At 52.1% G+C, this 5,656-nt stretch overlaps 1 protein-coding gene across 1 annotated transcript in view; it reads left to right on the top strand.

The window, feature by feature from the left end:
• Window positions 1-5,656, top strand: part of MANEAL (mannosidase, endo-alpha-like) — a 32,658-nt gene that overhangs the window by 24,330 nt on the left and 2,672 nt on the right.

Raw genomic sequence — 5,656 nt, 5'->3', positions numbered from 1 at the left:
AGGCTGCTTGCTCGCGCCGGAATGGTGCTCTGGTGGCTTCCTGTGCCACTCTGCGACAAGGAGGATGCTCCAGCCTTGCAGGCACATTGCTGCTGCACCCACCAAAGCAGGACTTAGCTGCTTTGCCTTCGACATCAGTGGCACGAGAGGCAAAGAGCCCTCAGACATGGAGGTGGTATTTGTGAGAGTGTCCCCAAGGACAGCACCTCACCCCTGCACAGGCACGGGGCAGTTTTGGAAAGATTTCCTGACTGCCCCATCAAAGACATGACTTGAGGCATATCTGCACCTGGCAGACCGTGCCTGTACTGTGGCACTGTGAAGCCATACATGTTCACTCAGACTTGCAGAGCTCAAGGAAGGACAAGGAATAAATCTAGTGTCAATTATAGCTGGAGATGGCCAAAAGTGTGTAAAAAATACTAAAGCAATTAAACACATTCTCTGAGGCACCTTCCTGTAACAAGAGTTATTCCTGGGCTGCTCTAATTTATGTCCTGCTTCTTACAGTACTCCAAACGATAACCAAAAGGACACAATAAAGGGTGCTCCAACTATACCAGCTGTGAAAAGTTCTCAGCACAACCACCTCTGCCATGTAACAGCTGCACAAAATAAAAAGGGGTATTGAAAAGCCACAGGCTTTTAGCCACCAACTGCAACAGCAAGAATGGGGTACACGGGGAAGCACTCAATAACCATCAGTAGATAAGATCACGGGGAGAAGCAAGAGTTACACAGCAACTGCCCGGCATCAGACAGACCCGATTAAAGAGCCAAGGCTTCCAAACACAAACCCCTGACAGTATTTTTCCCCAATGGCTTCAACAGGGATGGAAAGGGTCAGACACTCAGCAGCTTCACCTCTGATATCAACACGGACTAAGCCTGCCTAGCCTGTTGTTGCTCATTTGAATCATTGCTATTTGAGTTTGAACTGGCTCTGCTAATGAGGTTCTAAAGATGCATTTTTATTTGGAGGGCAAGCACTAATTAAAATGCAAACCACGTATTTCCTGCTCTGAGTGCTCATGCCAATGTGATTTCAACAAGAGTCACCCTGATCTGTACTGCTCCTGTGAATTGGCTTATGAAAGTGTTTATAGTTCCACCTACAACATCTAAAAAGGCATCTCTCTCCACTCCAGCAGAAGCTATTTGTCTAATCAGCATGTCCTAACTGGTGATGAGTGTATTTTTACAATGCATCTCAGCAGACAGCTTGCAGTGTCCCAGGCGCTCACCATTGCCATCGGTCCTGATGCCGCATCCCCCCACCCACTGCGCACACAGTTCCTGGCACTGAGTCTTTGCACAAAGTCGCTCAGTGTAGCAGCAGGGTCCCCATTTTGGAAAGAACCAAGAACACCTGAATAAGCAACAAAGCCTGGGTTTGCTCCATGCTGGTGCGTTCCAGAGGTGCTGACAGTGCCCAAATGCTGACACAAAGGCTGGTCAGTTTAGCTGGTGCTGAATACATCACCCTGACAGCTGCAGCGGCCTGCAGACACCCAGAAGCCAGAGGAAAGAAGTAATTTATAGTGCCTGCATTTCCTGCGAGGGAACAAGGGCATCAGCCATTTCACCCATGCCTGACGCGTGGCTCATCCTCTTGATGCTGGTGGCACAAATAAAGCTGTCACTTGCAGGGACACTGAACACCAGCAGCGTGGAATGAGCCAGAAGCAGACGCTGTGATGCCGATATGTTTCCCCAGTTTTCTGCCCACCAAGGCTGCTCGCAAAGGCCACGCCAGGTTGTGGCAGAGAGACAAGGCTTCGGGCATCCCAGAGCAGACCACAAAGCCAGCCCCTTTCAAGCAAGGCTGCTCAGCCTCAGGGCTTTGCCTCACCTTCTCGAAGACCATCGCCCCCCACCCAGGCATGGGAAAACAGCCCTTCCTGGCCTTGAGGGCATCACCTCCATCTGCACGCTTCGAAGTCCCCAAGGGGAGGGATGACCTCCCACAGCAGATACCCAGCAGCCAGGGAAGTGGCTCCCAGGAGGCCCCTGCACCTGCACCACTCACCCAGTGTCCCTGCAGCTCGGCTGCCTCCGTCCATGCAGGGCAGAGCCATGTGCCCGTGCTGTGCACAGCGGTCAGGAGCACAGCTGCGCCCCAATTATCGATGGCGCAAGATTAGCTTGTCTGAACAGGGAAATACATCACTGGAAAAATAGGAAACATTTGGAAAGTGGATGGCAGACGCGAGAGTGATGAATGAGTGCTGGAGAAGCCCGGCAAAGATCAATGAATAGCTGATGAGCTGAGGAACGAGACGGGGAGGCAAGATCCCCATGCAAACACAGAGGGAGCAGAATCAGTAGGGAAATTGCTCACTATGGTGAGATGTTATAGTGAGCCCCCAAGCAGCCTTTACATCCATGCCACAGCTGCGGGGGAAGCCAGGCTTCGGGGCAGCTAGTTCTGGCTCAGTTCAGGGTTGGTGAGAACCGGGGGCTGTGGAGCGCAGACCGCTCGCACTCACTGCCTGCCAGGGCCCAAGGAGGGACCCCCTGTGCCCCACTCTGTCCTCTCCACCAAGTCATGCCCTCTGCTCAGAGCAGTGCCTATCAGCACTGCAGGGACCGCTGTGGAGGGGAGAGGGTCCTGCGCCAGCAGACAAAAGGGAAGCAGTCCTTCTTATTTCCCTCGGTCCCTCTATCCTGCAAGATATCTGATTTTGAAAGACGAGCTGAAGAGCAAAGGCTCAGAGAAGGGGAAGCACCCAGAGACCCCTCACGTACACACTTTGCAGATGACAGTAACTCACCCAGCCCAGTGCTTCTGGGCTTTTACAGCAGAAGCTCCACAGACAGGCAATTTCTGTGAAGACATCATTTTGGGGTCAGCTCTGTGTGTATTACAGTCCATTAGCAGCGACTGAGACAGCTGCTCATGAGCAATAAAGATACATAACCACTCCATGGCACTCAGACACTGGGAAAAATCATCCCAGCGTGTGCTTTGCAAGGACCAGGCACAGGCAGGAGAGCGGCACCACATCCTGCCCTCCCCGGCAGCCGCTCGCCTGCAGCAGGCAGCTCGGCACACAAGCTGCCATCTGCGCCACGCCGAGCCCTTGTCCACGCACGGCCCCAGCGCAGCACTCGCTTATTAATGCTTTTAAGCAACGTGCACACCATCAGCCGGTATGGCTGCCGGCTCCACGGCTCCCTGTGGTGGCCTAGCACTATCTAGTGGTGGGAGACACGGCTCCGGCAGCTCAGCCACCCTGGCAGCAAAAGGCTGGAGGTCCAGCTCAGCTCACGGGGCTGCTCAGAGAACAAACCTGTATGGACGGAGGCATGGGGGAAGCCAGCGGGAGAGTCATTTAGGACAAGCGTCATCGCCAGCAATGCAGTAGTGAGAAGTGCCCTGGTGCAGTAATTTTTGGAAACTCATGTTTCTGGGCCTTCTGCACTACAAGGTGGTTGAGTTGGGTGGGCTCAGGGATGGGACTCCAGTAAAAACTGATCCTTGCAATACCGCTGGAACACAAATCACACGGGCAGCGGAGACCCAGACTGAGCCACACCACCATTTTACCCAGTTAGATGTGTCTGTTAGACCTGAAGATCCCAACTCGTCTACCATGCACCCCCTGCTCATTGCTTCCAAATAATTTTTATTTAGATGGTTCTGCCCTGCCTTCAGCTCCTTCACCTGCCAGCTCATAAATTAAACTTCAAAGACAGTTTCTAGAGGCGCTGAACTCACAGAAGGAGAAGAGTGACAGCAAATTCATTGGTCTGCAGGTTTTTGTTCAGTACCCTTGTCCTTGGCACCAGATACAGAGAAAGCTCTTCCCGCCTCCCTGGAGCATCCACCCTCTGCAGCCTGACCTCTCCAAGTAGCCTGAAGGTAGCTATTTGGAAGAAAATGACAGCAGCTACTTGTGAGATGATGGTCTGAATAGAGCAATTTAAAACTGTCCATCAAAAAGCAGTCGTATTTAGCCCCGCTGCCTCCTGCCCCGCAGCTGGTTCTCGGTGGCTCTAGTGTGCTCAGGCGTAAGGGCCTGCCAACCAGGAGGTCACAAACAGCAGTGTCCTCTGCATAAGCGAATGAAAGAAGTTACTCACACTACGAACACAGCACCGCTAGCTTCCTGATCTAGCTGGCTCAGCACGACACTCACTGCACCCACAAGTGGCAGCTGCGAAATTAGATTAAAAAGTGTCCTCATCTCCAGCAGATGACAGCAAGTGAGAGGCAAAGGGGGGAACGAAGCTCACCGAGTCCCTGAAGAGGCCCAAGATCTGCCCCAAGAGGCAGGTGTGAGCTGATGAATAAACACACAGGAGCATCACCCCCAAGCATGAACCAGGCCTCCAAAATTATCACACTGGTCTTGAAGAGATTTGAAAAATAAATGGGGGAAGCAGGAGAGGCTTTTGCTTGCCTTATACTTTCTGAGCCACTAAAGTACATTTGCACCACGGTTTCTGATCTCCCCCTGCAATCAGGTCCAGCAGCTTCCTTAGGAAGGTACAGCTGCATTTGTGTTCTGATCAAATAGATCCAGAAACTGGAGAGGTAAGAGTTGGATGCCTCTCTCCACTCCTTTGAGTACAGCATTTGTACGGTATTTAAACACAGAGGTGAAGTATTCCTAGAGCAAGTCCCATGCGTGCAGAGTTCAGGCTCCAGCAGCACTTGTGCCCTACGCCCGGATGAGACAGAGGACAAAGATGAGGTTCCCTGTCTTACAAATAACTGCTCATCAGAGCAGGGGGATGTTCCTTGCTGCTCTTCAAAGCTGGCTCTGCACTGCTTGTAGCATCCACATATGGTGGAACATGAAATACAGCTGGGACTAGGACTTGAAATAGCTGCTTCAGACAGGACGCTGCTATCCCCAGGAAGAGAGGAGCAGGCATCGCCCCCAGAGCAGGGCTGGTGTACGAGCAACAGGGAGTTCGCCAAATCTCTTTTGCAAACTCAGGTGGCACTAGTTACGGGGATTTTAAAGGCCAAAACATATCCAAAGCAATACAGCAGCACACAGAATCACACCAGGGCAGGCCAGGCACTTTTCTCACTGGAGTCCCAGCACACCAGCTGGAACCAGGATGCTCTCCCAACACCCCTTTCCACTGACATCCTACCAGAACCCCTGCTGCCAACCTGGCACCCAGCCCACAGTTAGTTCTTGCACACATCTAACCCAGCCAAAAGCCACAGAAAGCTCTGAAAGGCAAAGTTCTAGCTGTTTCTACAGTTCGCTAATGCTTACCCGCACTCCTCCCGCAGACCACAACTCTGCATGGGTGGCTGTCGTGAGGAAATGCTGCCAGAAGGCTCCAGCGCTGTGGGGCGGCTTGAGCTTCAGCCAAGCAAAATCATGGAAGCCCCAAAGCTGCTGGGGCACCTGAGAAGCCTGTTTGTGATTTGCAGGCAATTTGTTCCCTCAACAGGTTCATCTCATTACTGGGTTTCTATTTAGCAGGAGTTTTATCGTCTGTAACATTTGTGCATAACAGATTCACCCAATTAAAATGTTATTTCCTTTAACAGCTCGGATAGTCACATTTCAGTGTTTGCCGGAGCGTGTTTTCTTTTCCTCGAGGAAGTTTAGTCCTTCATCAACCACCCGTTTCAAGGCTCGCGAACCAAGCACGGACGGCAGCCCCTGCCCTTCCCCATCATCGG

This window comes from Pygoscelis adeliae, unplaced genomic scaffold (genome assembly GCF_000699105.1).
Source record: "Pygoscelis adeliae isolate BGI_AS28 unplaced genomic scaffold, ASM69910v1 Scaffold387, whole genome shotgun sequence".
Lineage (NCBI taxonomy): Eukaryota > Metazoa > Chordata > Aves > Sphenisciformes > Spheniscidae > Pygoscelis > Pygoscelis adeliae.
The sequence above is the reverse complement of the archived record's forward strand: the minus strand, read 5'-3'. Positions and strand labels throughout refer to the sequence as shown.